Source organism: Corylus avellana, chromosome 6, assembly GCF_965113065.1.
Source record: "Corylus avellana chromosome 6, dhCorAvel1.hap1.2, whole genome shotgun sequence".
Classification (NCBI taxonomy): Eukaryota; Viridiplantae; Streptophyta; class Magnoliopsida; order Fagales; family Betulaceae; genus Corylus; species Corylus avellana.
The window spans coordinates 17,502,739-17,517,812 of NC_142495.1; the positions used below are offsets into that span (position 1 = coordinate 17,502,739).

Consider the following 15,074-nt stretch of genomic DNA (forward strand, 5'->3'; position numbering starts at 1 on the left):
GGAAAGCCTGAAAGAGAATGCGGCTGAGTACGCGGATCAGAAGAGGAGGGCCCAAGGACCTGGTACTTTGGCAATGGGAGCCGAGCCAGCTAAGAGGATGGTAGTGGGGAGCTTTCCACCCCAGAGGTCACAAGGGCGTACCTCTAGTAACCCTCAAGTTCCGTCGTAGAAGAGTCAGATACCAAAATTGTGCAGGAAGTGTAACAAGGTTCATTGGGGACCATGTAGAATGGCAACTGGGACTTGCTATCGGTGCAGCCAGTTTGGTCAATTCAGCAAGGATTGCATGGGCAAAGGAGGTGCTCAGAAACTTTTCGCGCCAGGGCAAGTTTACGCGCTTGTTCCAGGAGAGTCGGAGGGAGGATTGGAAGTAGTGACAAGTACTGTCCCTATACTTGGATTTGAAGCTTCAATTTTGATTGATTCAAAGGCTACCCACTCTTTTGTATCTATTATGTTCGTAAGACTGTTTAGACTTGTAGTACGAACTTTCGAACCTGGTCTTGCTGTAACTACTCCCGTAGAAAAAACTGTAGTTTGTAAGCGTGTAGTTTGCAAATGCCCTGTTAGCATATGTGGAAGAGTACTTCCCTCAAACTTAGTTGTTATTCCTATGATAAGTTAAGACATTATTCTCGGAATGAATTGGCTGGCGAAGCATCTGCTGATTATCGTTTGTGCTTGAAAGCAAGTCACGCTTAGTCCGTGGGGAGAAGGAGAAGTAACGTACGTTGGATCACGAGTGAGGTCTGTACCTCCAACTATTTCTGTCGTTTGAGCCAGGAAGCTTATTTTTGGAGGAGGGCAGATGTTTTTGGCATTTGTTATCGCCCTAGCGAAGGAAGAAAAGAAGGACCTACAAGACATCCCTATGGTACGAGACTATCCGGATGTCTTTTCAACAGACTATTCTAGATTGACACTAGAGAGAGAGGTTGAATTTGGAATAGAGTGCGTGCCAGGCACTAATCCTATATCTAAGGCACCATATAGGATGACACCGTTAGAGTTGAAGGAGCTAAAGGAACAGCTCTAAGAGCTTTTAGATAAAGGATTTATCTGCCCAAGTACATCACCGTGGGGAGTTCTGGCATTGTTCATAAAGAAGAAGGACGGATTGATGAGGATGTGTATCGATTACCGCGAGCTGAACAAAGTGACGATTAAGAACAAGTATCCTCTACCAAGGATTGATGACTTGTTGGATCAGCTGCAGGGAGCACGCGTGTTTTCTAAGATTGATTTGCGCTCAGGCTATCACCAAATGAAGGTTAAGGAAGAAGACATTCCTAAGACGGCCTTTAGGACTCGTTATGGACACTACGAGTTTTTAGTTATGTCTTTCGGACTAACTAACGCACCAGCTGTCTTCATGAACACAATGAATAGTCTTTCATGACTATCTGGACCAATTCACCGCAGTCTTCATTGACGACATCCTGATCTACTCGAAGACATTGAAGGAGGATAAGGAGCATCTGCAGAAGGCATTTGAGAGGCTTCGAAGGAAGAAGCTCTATGCTAAACTCGAGAAGTGCCAGTTTTGGTTGGACAACATGTCTTTTCTTGGCCACTTAATTTCTGGAGAAGGTGTAGCAGTTGACCCGGGGAAGGTAAAGGCAGTGATGGAGTAGACTAGGCCAACCAGCGTATTCGAGATACGAAGTTTCTTAGGACTCACTGGTTACTATCAACGCTTCATCAAGGGTTTCTTTAAGCTATCGGGACCACTTACTACTTTGACTAAGAAGAACGCCCGCTTTGTTTGGACGGACAAGTGTGAGAGGAGTTTTCAAGAGCTAAAGGAGCGCTTGATAGCTGCTCCTGTGTTGGCTTTACCTACGAGACCTAGCAATTTCGTAGTGTATAGCGACGCCACTAAGAAGGGATTAGGGTGCGTGCTTATGCAAAACGGCAATGTTATTGCCTACGCTTCACGCCAACTGAAGACTTATGAGCAGAACTATCCTACGGACGACTTGGAATTGGTAGCAGCCGTGTTTGCTTTGAAGATCTGGAGGCACTACTTGTATGGCGAAAAGTGAGAGATCTACACGGACCATAAGAGCTTGAAGTACTTCTTTACTCAGAAGGAGCTTAACATGAGATCAATTATCACCCTGGCAAGGCTAATGTTGTAGCAGATGTGTTGAGTAGGAAATCAATGGTGGAGCTTGCCGCTCTTAGAATTTCTCAACCCTAGTTGATCAGGGAGTTTGCTAGGATGAGATTGGAAGTAATAGGCGAAGGTGCGCCTGCACACTTGGCGAACCTGGTGGTTCAGCCAAAGCTACTTGCAAGAATCAAAGCCACTCAGTTGGGGGACCCTGAGTGTGCCAAGATCATGTAGTTACTTGAAGAAGGGAAGGCTAAGGAATTCTGTCTTAAGGACGATGGGTTGCTCACCCATTTCAAGGAAGTATGTGTGCCAGAAAGCGGAGGACTAAGGAAGGAGATAATGAGCGAGGCTCATCGTTCCCCGTACACTGTACATCCTGGTGGTACTAAGATGTACATGGACTTGAAAGGATCATATTAGTGGAACAATATGAAGCGGGATATCGCAAGACTTGTGGAGCAATGCTCAACCTGCCAACAGGTTAAAGTAGAGCATCAGAGGCCGGTAGGGACGCTCAAACCCTTGCTTATACCTAAGTGGAAGTGGGATGAGATCGCTATGAATTTATTTTGGGGTTACCCAAGACATCCACTGGAGAGGATTCCATTTGGGTAGTAGTCGATCGTCTCACAAAGAGTGCTCACTTCATTCCCATGAAGGTTAAGGATCCAATGGATAAATTAGCCAAACTATATGTCCAGAATATAGTCCAATTACATGGAACACCATCGGCAATTGTATCGGATAGAGACTCTCGCTTTATTTTGAGGTTTTAGCAAAGTCTGCAGAAGGAGATAGGAATAGAGCTAAAGTTTAGTACTGCTTTTCACCCCTAAACAGATGGTTAGTCGGAGCGGACTAACCAAATTCTAGAAGACATGCTATGAGATTGTGTGTTGGATTTCAAAGGTAGTTGGGTCTACTACCTACCTTTGATTGAGTTTGCCTATAATAACAGCTATCAGGCGACTATTTGAATGTCGCCTTATGAAGCACTTTATGGACGTAAGTGTCAGTCACCCTTGTATTGGGATAACGTCGATGAGAGGCAGGCATTAGAGCCGGAGTTGATTCAAGATACTCGCGACAAGGTGCTCATCATTAGGGAAAGGATGAGTGTAGCTCAGAGTTGGCAAAAGAGCTATGCCGATAACCGGAGACGACCGTTGGAATTCGATGTAGGGGATCATGTATTCCTCAAGATACTACCCATGAGGGGAGTGATGCGATTTGGGAAGAAAGGGAAGCTCAGCCCTTGATTTATTGGACCGTTTGAGATCACCCAAGAGAATAGGGAGGTTGGCATACAAGGTTGCCTTACCCTCAGATTTGGTCGAAATACATGATGTTTTTCATATCTCAATCCTAAGGAAGTACATCACTAACCCCGATGTAATTGTGGAATATGAGCTGTAAGAGATCTTGTAACATCCCACCCCAATGACACACAATATTGTCCGATTTTGGCTTCCCCAAACCAGACTTCCTAGGAGGTCACCCATCCTGGTACTACTCTAGCAGAAGCACGCTTAACTGCGGAGTTCTGATGGGATCATGACCATCACGGCTTTAAAACGCGTTGTTGTCATTAAGGGTGTAGTATACATTTAAGCACATTCTCATCTCCATACCAAGGCGATGTGGGACGTCACAATCACCCCCTCTTAGGACCTAGCGTCCTCGCTGGTGACCCTCATGGGATTAGCCCATTCTTGGCGTCTGCCCCAGCGAACGCCCGCTAGCGACCTTCATGGGCTTGTGCATGCTCCCCCCATCTCAGGCTGGGCAATGACTCTGATACCATATGTAACATCCCACCCCAATGACACACAATATTGTCCGCTTTTGGCTCCCCCAAACCAGACTTCCCAGGAGGTCACCCATCCTGGTACTACTCCAACAAAAACACTCTTAACTGCGGAGTTTTGATGGGATCATGACCATCACGGCTTTAAAACGCGTTGTTGTCATTAAGGGTGTAGAATACATTTAAGCACATTCTCATCTCCATACCCAGGCGATATGGGACGTCACAACTTGTAACAGTCCAGGGAAAAGCGCTAGCCACATCTGCGCTATTACTCCAAAAGGACTAGTCAATTTAGAGTTTTCCTAGAATTCTTTATAAAGCCTAGTTTCACCTAGTAACTAGGTAATGTGGGACTTAGCACCCATGACTATCTCTATAAACCATCCACTCTATGTGGGCTTCTTCTCATCTTCCCAATATGGGATCGAGGTGTTACAAACTCCCCCTTTTAAACTCCTGACGTCCTCGTCAGGTCCACGTCATGTAGTTCTCTAGTACCATATGACCTGGCGTTACTAGGTAGCTCTGATACCACTTGTAACGGTCTAGGAAAAAGAGCTAGCCACATCTGCGCTATTACTCCAAAAGGACTAGTCAATTTAGAGTTTCCCTAAAATTCATTATAAAGCCAAGTTTCACCTAGTAACTAGGCAATGTGGGACTTAGCACCCATGACTATCTCTATAAATCATCCACTCTATGTGGGCTTCTTCTCATCTTCCCAATATGGGATCGGGGTGTTACAGATCTAGAAGGGATTGACCTATGTTGAGGAGCCTGTAAAGATTGTTTGACAGGAAGGAGCAAGTCTTACGTTCCAAAATGATTCCTCTCGTTAAAGTACTATGGTGTAACCATGGTCTCGAAGAAGCATTATGGGAGGCGAAGCAAGACATGCAGAGTCGTTATCCGCATTTGTTTGAGTGATCATGTATGACTCTTTTATTCAAGATTATACTTGGATAGTATACATATTTTTGTTTTGGGTAATGGAATAGTTGATTAAGAAAGAGTTTGCTTTTCTTTACAACATCATGGCACCTATACCAATTGACCTAGATTGCATGTGGAACTACTCTTTTTGTGAGTTGATGGATTTAGGGGTAGAGATTGACGACGACTGGTATAGCGTTGGTAACATTGAGTATGACCCGTTAGATGACTTGTGAGATGATTTCTGCAGTTGTTCGAGGATGATGAAGCGCCAGTTAATGGATGGGAAAATATAGCACAGGAACCTACTGAGCACGATGTTGACGATACTACGGACGAAAGGTAACATTGTATTCCTCTTTGAATGCTATTCTTTTGGTATTTTATCTAGAAATTTCGAGGACGAAATTTTTATAAGGATGGGAGAATGTAGTGACCCAAATAATTAACTAAGCTTAGGTAGCTTAGGTAGCTTAGTTAGAGGTTTAATTTGGGTTTTGGGTCACTAGGAACAGCTGGAAGGGCACTTTGGGTATTTTGGACTTTCTAACCGAATGTACGCTAGGGTTGCCAGACGTACGCTTCTGTCGTTAGTAGAGGACGTACGTGGGTGGACCACCGTACGTACGCATGCAAATAGTATAAGGACATACGATGGGGGACCACCGGACGTACGCCACTTTTTGGAAAACCTCTAGATAATACCTGGACGTACGATACAGCTTTTGGACCACTGGATAAATAGTATCGGACGTACACCCCAATAGTATCGGACGTCCGCTACTTTTTAGAAGAGTTGGTGAGCGTCTATAGCTTCTCTACTCTATAAATACTAACTCTACCCTCGCCCTTTTCTTGCTCAAACTCACCCCCAAGCTCCCATAAACCTCTTGTGAGTGTGTTCTTATGAGGTTGTGTGTTTTGTGGAGAATGAGAGGTGTTTTCTTGAAGGTTGCTTCTAGAAGGTAACCCTTTACGCCTAACTTTTATTTCTAAGTCGTTATGCTCTTTTAATGCTTTCTAGAGTAGCTTAGATGTTGGTTTGAAACTTAGACATATTATACCTTTGATGTTGTTTAGAGTTGGGTTTAGCATTCCATTATATTTTCTATTGCATGGAGACATTGTTTTAAGATAGGTAGTCTTAGGAGACCTTTTGGTAGCCTTAGAAATCGATGTGGGAGGTTAGGAGGATGAATGAACAAAATAAGGTTCTACTTAAAACATTCTAGGCGGACGTATTGGCATTGAGCCCGAACATACGGTCAGAAGCGTTACAGGGAATGCTATTTTGGTCGGCCCTTCGATAGCTCATGTTTTCATGTTCTAGGGTTGTTTTAGTCAGACCTAGGACTAATAGAAGGTTTTTCACAGATTTGGAGGACCTGAACTTGTTGAAGGTGTACTCGGAGGATTTAATCGACCCAAGTGAGTTTTAACTCACATAATGCTTGATGTTATTTTCCATAATTGCATGTCTATTTTGTGTACTAAAACATGCATATTTGCAACTCTCACAATTTACACTTGTTGCACATGAACTCTAGCATTTTTGAGAAAAATGTTGTGCTGAATATGTTAACAAAGTGAGACTTATAAAAAGCATACATGTAAAATACAGACAAGATAAATTGCATCGTATGACATGGTATACCGGTACGTGCAGTATAATAGCCATGGGCTTACTATACATGTTAACTTTATGGTCAAATGTGTTTGTTGTTATATGGGCCTTGGATCCAATTTTGTTTCATGGCTGGAGCAACCTTAATGGGCGGTCACTATAGGACGAACATCAATAGCAGTGTGGGCCACCCGAGGTTGAACTTAGACGTGCCGTTAGTGTTATGTATGGTAGCGCACAATAGTTGGGGCATTAGCATTGTATTACAGGTCCCTTGTGACAGCGCTAAGCCTACTGAGAAGGAGTAATATCTCGGATAGATCATACTGTTGAACTATGACTGTTATCTTATATCATATGTATATATCATATATTTATATCACATCTATGGAAAATTATCATGATGGAACTCTTTCATACTTTATAAAACCAGAGTTCATTACAAAAACTGGCATGGACATTATATGCGTTAATATTCATTAAGTCTTTAGACTTACTCCTTTATTTTAAGTTTTTCCTCCTCCATTATGAATGATTGCATGGTTTAGCTAGCTTAGAGGAAGATGCCTTCGAAGCAGACGTGGGTGATCGTGCATGATTTGATTCGAGTAATTTTTGAGGACTTGGATGTAGTTTGGTTACATTCTATGTGGACTGATGGAGGAACCATCCGTGCAAACATGATCGAGATTGTTATCCCTTTAGCTTTGTTTAAACTTAGGATTTGATCTGTTGATCTTTTGTTAAGACAATTATATTATGGGTTGTAATCTTATTTGATGATGGTTTGAAGATCGGTACATTTGATGATTACCTTTATATTATGAGGTATTTTGTTTATTCTGGTGTATGAATGTGTGGTTGTGTATGTAATGCTTTTTATTCCTATAGTTTAGAAAGTCTTTCCCTGAGGTCTCTCGCCTATGAGAGGTTGAAATCCCTGAGTCTTGTCCCGTGAGGAATAGGGGTGAGAGACGAACCATGGGATCAATTGCTAGTTAATTGACTTGCCCATCGGGGTCATTACAGTAATGAATGATGTCTAAAGGGTGTATGTGGTGTATTTAAAGGGGTGGGTGGAATAGATTAGGCCGAATGATATAACTAATGGATTAAATTTTATTTTCACGCAATATCAAACGTTCAGTGCATTACATTCAAATGTTTGGTGTACTATTAGAGAAGTGCTAGAGAGCCAAATGAATGAACACAGAAAAATTTCAAAACTGACGTGGCAATGGTTTTTAAATTAAAAAAATGCAATTCTCTCTGTCTTATTTGCGACTCACGGTCTGTCACGTCAGTTTGAAAATTTTTCTAAATTCATTTGTTTGGCTCCCTAGCACTTCTTGTACTATTATACCAATGGTCTAGGTTTTACTCGAACGTTCTAGAGAAGCATTAAATATTTGAGCCTAAGATTTACTTCGAACGTTTGACCAAAGTAAAAAATATTTTGTGTTTTTTGGGAAAAATTGGTTTAGGGCATTATTACAACGCAAATGTTGTTTTCTTTTACAATGTGATTATGACGAATAAATATATATATTTTATCTTATTATTATTTTGGGGGCATTACAGACACATTTATTAAGCGTGTAATAAACGGATAGGGATCCCCGGCAATCCCTTAAAATTGCCAGCTAGCACTTTTGCTAATATAAACCATTGGATACATCTAATGGCCTATAATATGACACCTACAAAAAGGTAGGTGGCATATTCCCGAGGTTAAATTTTTTTTCCCTCCAAAACTTGCTTCTTCCTTCTTCCTTTGCTTCTTCCTTTTTCATCTCTTCCAAAAAAAAAAAAAAAAAAAAAAAAAAAACCAGAAAAGCTTTGACAGCAAGCTTTTGCAACTGTTTCGGACCACAACTGGTGTGGCACTGTTCATATCAAAAAACTGAGAAAAACTTCGACTAAACAGGGATCACACTACCGAGCTGGTAATCTTGTTTTGAGTTCTTTGTCCATTTTTGCAGTTCATTTTGGTCTTTTAGTGGGTTTGTTGTATTAGGGATTGGGGTTGTTATGCTACTATTTGTTATTTGTTGTCTCTCTATTTGTTGTCCCTGAAGCAATAATATTTTTATAACAAAAACAATGAAGACTTCTAAGGAATAATCTCATATTGTTGCTCTATTGCTTAAAAAAAAAAAAAAGTTGATGTGAAGACTTTATATAAGGATTTTAGTATTTTACTTCTTCTTTTTTTTTTTTTTTTTTTTCAATATATTACTCTTTTGTTTTTAAAAGACTCACTTTAAACTAAACCTAAGAGTAAGACCTGATTTTTTTTTTAGAAAAAAAAAATTAAAAAATAAAAACCTAAGAGCCTGCTGTCAAGTGCTAATGTGTGTATATATTATCTTTGTATGGAAGGTTAAATCTTCCAACAAAAAGTAATGTCGATCTTGTTTGACTTATATAATTTTATTTCTTGTTTGTTGATGCCAGAAATATACTTTTGTAACAAAAAAAAAAATAAAAATGGATAGCATTATGGACGAGTCCCTTCAAAATATGGATACTCAAATAGATTGGACACCTAAAGTTGATATGGAATTTAATACCCTAGAAGATGCATGGGATTGGAAAAATTATGGAAAGCAAATGGGTTTTGGAGTGAGAAAAAAATTTATAAATAAAAGTAAGTCAGATGGAAAAGTAACATCGAGAGGATTTGTTTGTTGTAAGAAAGGTGTTCGAGGAGTAGACAAGCGGGATCATTTTTATACTTGTCATCGAGATGAAATAAAAACTAACTGCCATGCGCGGTTGTTTATTTCATTAGTACGAGAGACTGGGAAGTACAAGGTTTATGATTTTGTAGCTGAACATAATCATATTTTGCATCTTCAAGAAACTGTTCATATGATGAGGTCACATCGAAAAATGTCAGAAGTTCAAGCATTTGCAATTGATTTGGCATGTGCTTCTGGAATCTCACCTAAGGCAACCCATGCGCTGATGAGTAGAGAAGCTGGTGGGAGAGCAAATCTTGGATATACTGAGCTTGATCAAAAAAATTATCTTCGAACAAGACAGCAAAAGAATTTGATATATGATGAAGCTGGTTGCTTATTAAGGTACTTTCAGGAACAACTTGCTAAAAATCCATCGTTTCAATATGCTGTCCAATTAGATAATGAGGAGCAAATAACTAACATTTTTTGGGTTGATGGTAGAATGATCATTGACTATGCCTATTTTGGTGATGTTATAACTTTTGACACTACATATGGCACGAATGAAGAATTAAGACCCTTAGCTGTCTTTACTGGTTTTAATCACCATAGAGGAGTTGTGATTTTTGGGGCTGCACTTTTATATGATGAAACGGCAGAATCATTCAAATGGCTTTTTGAAAATTTCTTAGATGCACATGGAGGTAAAAAGCCTCAAACAATATTTACAGATCAAGATGCTGCAATGGCAAAGGCATTAACTGAGGTGATGCCAGACACCTGGCATGGATTGTGCACTTGGCACATAATGCAAAATGGCATCAAGCATTTGGGAAATTTGATGAAGGATGGTTCTCATTTTTTACGGGACTATAAATCTTGTATGTTTGAAAATGAAGATGAGATTGAATTTGAAAATGCTTGGAAAAAAATGATTCAGACATATAATGGTGGGTTAGTTAGTTGATTGGACGGTATATACAAATTGAAGACAAAATGGGCTAAGTGTCACATGAAGAATGCATTTACTTTGGGAGTGCAGAGTACTCAACTCAGTGAAAGCTTGAATGAGGACTTGAAAGCTTACTTAAAATCAAAGTTGGGTATATTGGAATTTTTTCAACATTTTGAGCGAGTGGTAGAGCAAAAGCGGCATAAGGAATTGGAGGTTGAATATAATGCTCGACAAAAATTGCCCACATTGGGATTGAAGAATTCTCCTTTGTTGAAGCATGCGGCACAAATGTATACTCCTGTGATATTTAAAAAATTTCACGATGAGTATGACTATGCATCAGCAACGATAATAAAACATCGCAGTGAGAGTCAGTCAGTGCATGAGTATATTGTTGCACTTTATGAGAAAGACAAGGAGTATAAAGTAATTTTCAACCGTGACAATAAGATAATCTCATGTAGTTGCATGAAGTTCGAAACATTTGGGATTTTGTGTTGTCATGCTTTGAAAGTTTTTGATTTGCTTGATATTAAGATAATTCCTGATACATACATTTTGAAGAGGTGGACAAGAGAAGCAAAGAGTGGGCATATCTATATTAAGACCAAAAATGTGGAAGAGGATGTGAATTTAAATGTTACACAACGATATAGAAAATTGTGTCCAAGGGTGGTAAAATTAGTCGCTGAAGCAGCTGACAATGATGAGGCATATGCTTTTGTAGAGGGAATGTTAGAGGGAATGGAAAAACATGTTCAAAATATAAAAAATTCAAGTACTACTAATAATGAAGTTCACATGTCACTGTCAAATGGCAATGAAATTGCGATTCATACCCCATTTGTTGAGAATTTACTTGAAACGATAAAAGGGATCAAAAAGAAGGATGGTCGAAAGGGTGGAAAACGATTTAGAAGTTGGGTTGAGAATCAGTCAAAGAAGAACACAAAAATTACAACAAAGAATAATGTTGGGGAAAAGTTCTTTCAGGTAACATTCTACCTTTATAAATTCACATTTATCTCATATGACTTATTAGATTTAATACTAAAAGGTACAATAAATTTTCTTTTACTTGCAGGAAATTAATTGTTCTTTCAACATTCAGGATGATAACTAACTCACATGCAAAATGTTATTCTTGTCAGGTGAACATAATTTGAGTTTATAGCGAAATAGCCTAAAATAATTGTAATTTTCTAATATGTCTAAAAGCATTTCATGTTTGTTGTTTTTGTTAATGATATTTTATTTTGTTTTATAATATAGCAAATTGAGCAAGTGCCTTATTCAGTACCATTGATAACATTTGAAGAACCATTTGGAGATAGACCTGAAACCGGTTTCATTGAATTTCTACGGGTAAACTTACACTTACATCATACTTGAAAAATAATAATACGTCTCATATTAAGTTGACAAGTTAAGTGTTATGCTTTTTTTAGGTAACTGATGGATTTAATCTTACACCAACACTTCCTGCTGATAGCGCAAATACAAATATAAATCTCAGGAATTTCCTTGGTAAGTAACAAACTTACAAATAGAAAGAAAATTTTTAGCACTTTCTTATTAGTTTGAAAATTGACTTTGATTTTGAAAACATATTCAGGACATTGATTTTCTATCGTCACTTGGAAACATTTCAAAGGCCCGCTATGCTCGTGCGAGTTTAAATGGTGGCATTGGTTGTGATTTTTGGGCTTTAGGTGGGTTGGCGTTGTTTAGAGGATACTTTTGTGATTAGTATAATCAAAATTCAATTTTGAAAATTATGTTACTATTGTATGAAACTTTTCAGCCAATATGACAATTTTTAGTCATTGTTACTATGGAGCATATGATTATCTTAATTTCTAGATTGAGAGCTGAAATTTCAATTAAATGATCATACCATTGTTAATCTTAGAAGGCATTAGATTTTGTAGAAACTGGGATTGATGTGAATGTAGACATTTGTAGAAATTGGGATATTGCTTTTGATATATAGTATTGATATTTAGTTGTATTGATGACAGATTTGATAGTATTGTTGAGTATCTAGTGATCTAGCTTAAGTGCTAGAGTGGCATATTCCATCCAGGCAAGTGAAATCACTCACGTGAGCTTGAGTTTCATTTTGCCCAATCTGGTTCGCATAATTTATGTCGGTGTTGGGTGTTGTACCATGTCCATTAGGGGTGGGTATCGGTCGGTTAAGACCGGTTAATGGACTTATCGGTCGGTTAACCGATAAGCTATCGGTTAACCAAGTCTTAACCGATTACCGACCGATAAGAAATATTAACCGAAAATTATCGGTCATATCGGTAATCGGTTAACCGGTCGGTTAACCGGTCGGTTAAATCGGTTTGGGCTTTTGTGGGCTTTTTATTGGGCTTTTACTTATTGTTAATTGGGCCAAAAATTAATTTGAGATTGCTAGATTGAGTTTTGTGGGCTTTTTATTGGGCTTTTTATTAGGCTTTTTATTAGGCTTCTTTTTTTTTTAGTTTGTATTAATATAATAATTAATAAACTCTTTCTAGTTTCTCTTACTGGGCTTGCTCTCCATGGACGGATGGACCAAATAAATATATAATAAATTAATAATCATATGAGATTGCTCCATGGACCATGAGCATAATAAATTAAATTAATATAATATTTTGTATCAGGGGCTCTCTTCAACCTACATATAGTGATCAGTGGATAATAAGCAATCTCAAATCAACAAAATTCAAAAAAAAAATCAAACATACTCAAACCCAAATTAAAATCCATCCAAGAATAATAAACAAAGTATTAACTAAGTAAAGTTAATAAGTCACTTAGTAAAAACTAAAAAGAAAATAAGTTTAACCCACATAAAGGGCAACACCGATTACACAAATATCAAAAGTAGAAAGAAAATATAAAGATAATAATCAATATGGATAAACATAAACAAGGTTACACAATAATTCCAATTCCACGATCCACCTCAAACATGGATCATCTTCAATTCTTTAATTTTGCTTCCTTCAATAGACAAAACATAAACATAGTTAATCGCTATTAGTGATTAATATTAAATAGTAAGAAATAAATATCAAGTAAGAAAAAAATATATGATGCAAAAAACTTACCAAATACTTTAAACAAAACATCACCTCGCAAAGTTCATCCATCAAACCTTTAATCCTCATCAAATGTGAGGGAATTAGACAGAATTTCTACCACAATTAAATTTTTAAAGGATTAGTAAAAAATAAAAATAATTTAATCAAATAATTAGAACAATGAACAAATTTGAAATTAACAAATATTACCCGACTCAAGCTTGTAGCTTTCTTCATCTTCAATATCAGGCAAGAGTTGCTCACCACACTCAAAATTGGGAGAAGATCTCAACCAATTTTGACAACAAATAAGAGCTTCCACTGTTTTCGGAGCCAAAGAACTCCGAAAAGGATCTATGATGCGACCTCCGGTGCTAAACGCCGACTCAGAAGCAACAGAGGTAAGTGGAATTGTAAGGACATCCCGTGCTATCTCAGCGAGAACCGGAAACTTCGACTTATTTACCCTCCACCACATTAAAATATCAAAGGTCTTACTTGGTGACTCGACCTCCTCCGTACAATATTGCTCTATCTCTGTCTGACACATCATCACATTTTTGGACGCTCGAAAGGAATGGTAAATAGCTATAGCATCTTTCTTATTAGTACCCACACCTTCAGAACTTGTACCGACATCCACACCCTCGTTTGAAACCCTACTCCCACTTCCTTCAACATTTTTGGCATAATGTTGATAAAACTGGTCCAAGACCTTCTTTAAGTTGATAATAATTCTTGATGCTTTTGATGTACCCACATTTGTCTGCAACCAAAATTCCAAGACGGATATCTTGTAACGTGGATCAAGCACAGCAGCAAGAAACAACAGGGGGTTAATAGCCTCAAAGTCTCCCCAATACTTATCATATTTCTCTTTCATACTTGTTGCCATGCTACGCAACGAATAATCATCACTTTCACAATACTCCATCAAACAATGATAAACATTTTGGAGTGTATCAAAAAACAAGTTAGAGGTTGAGTACGAGGAACCCGACATTCTTATTGTCTCCTCATAAAACACATGCAAAAATTTAACAAATTGTCGAACCTTCTTCCAATCATCTTCATTCGGAGTCCCCAACTCATCATCATTCAAATAGTTGAAAAAATTCGAATCTTCATCTAACATAAGATCAAATGCCCTTTCATACTTTTGTGCTACCTCCAACATGGTATAAGTAGAGTTCCATCTAGTGGAAACATCAAGTTTCAATGAAGATTTACACCCAAGTTGCTTCCTTTCTACACAAGACTTAAAGAGGGCCAATCTTTGGGGGGATCCCTTCACATACTTCACCATATTTCAGATCCTTTCAATTGAATCATGTACATCCTTCGTACCTGCTTGCACAATTAAATTTAAAACATGCGCACAACACCTTATATGGACAAAGTCATGGCGACAAATAACATTTGTATTGGACATATTTCTTTTTTGAAACTCAGTCATTGCCTTGTCATTAGCAGTTGCATTATCAAGTGTTATTGTCAACAAATTTTTAATCCCCCATTCCACCAAACATTGCTCTATTTCCTTGGTAATCGTTATTGCCTTGTGATCCGACACTTGGCGAAATGCCAATATTCTTTTGTGATATTTCCAAGAAGGATCAATGAAATGTCCAGTTACAACCATGTAATTCATATTCTGAATCGAAGTCCAAGTGTCCGTAGTCAAACAAATCCTTTGACCAGCCATCAACAACTTTTTTTTGATTAGGTCCCTTTTGGTCATAAACAACTTAACACAATCCTTCATCACTGTATAGCGAGAAGGAAGTGTAAATCGAGGCTCAAGAACCCTAAACATTTTCCTAACACCCCTCTTCTCCACAACTGAAAATGGAAATTCATCAA

At 38.3% G+C, this 15,074-nt stretch overlaps 1 pseudogene; it reads left to right on the plus strand.

Annotated features, from left to right (window-relative positions):
* The first annotated feature begins 8,988 nt into the window (after positions 1-8,988).
* On the plus strand, positions 8,989-11,751 carry LOC132187943 (protein FAR1-RELATED SEQUENCE 5-like; annotated as a pseudogene).
* Positions 11,752-15,074: the final 3,323 nt, after the last annotated feature.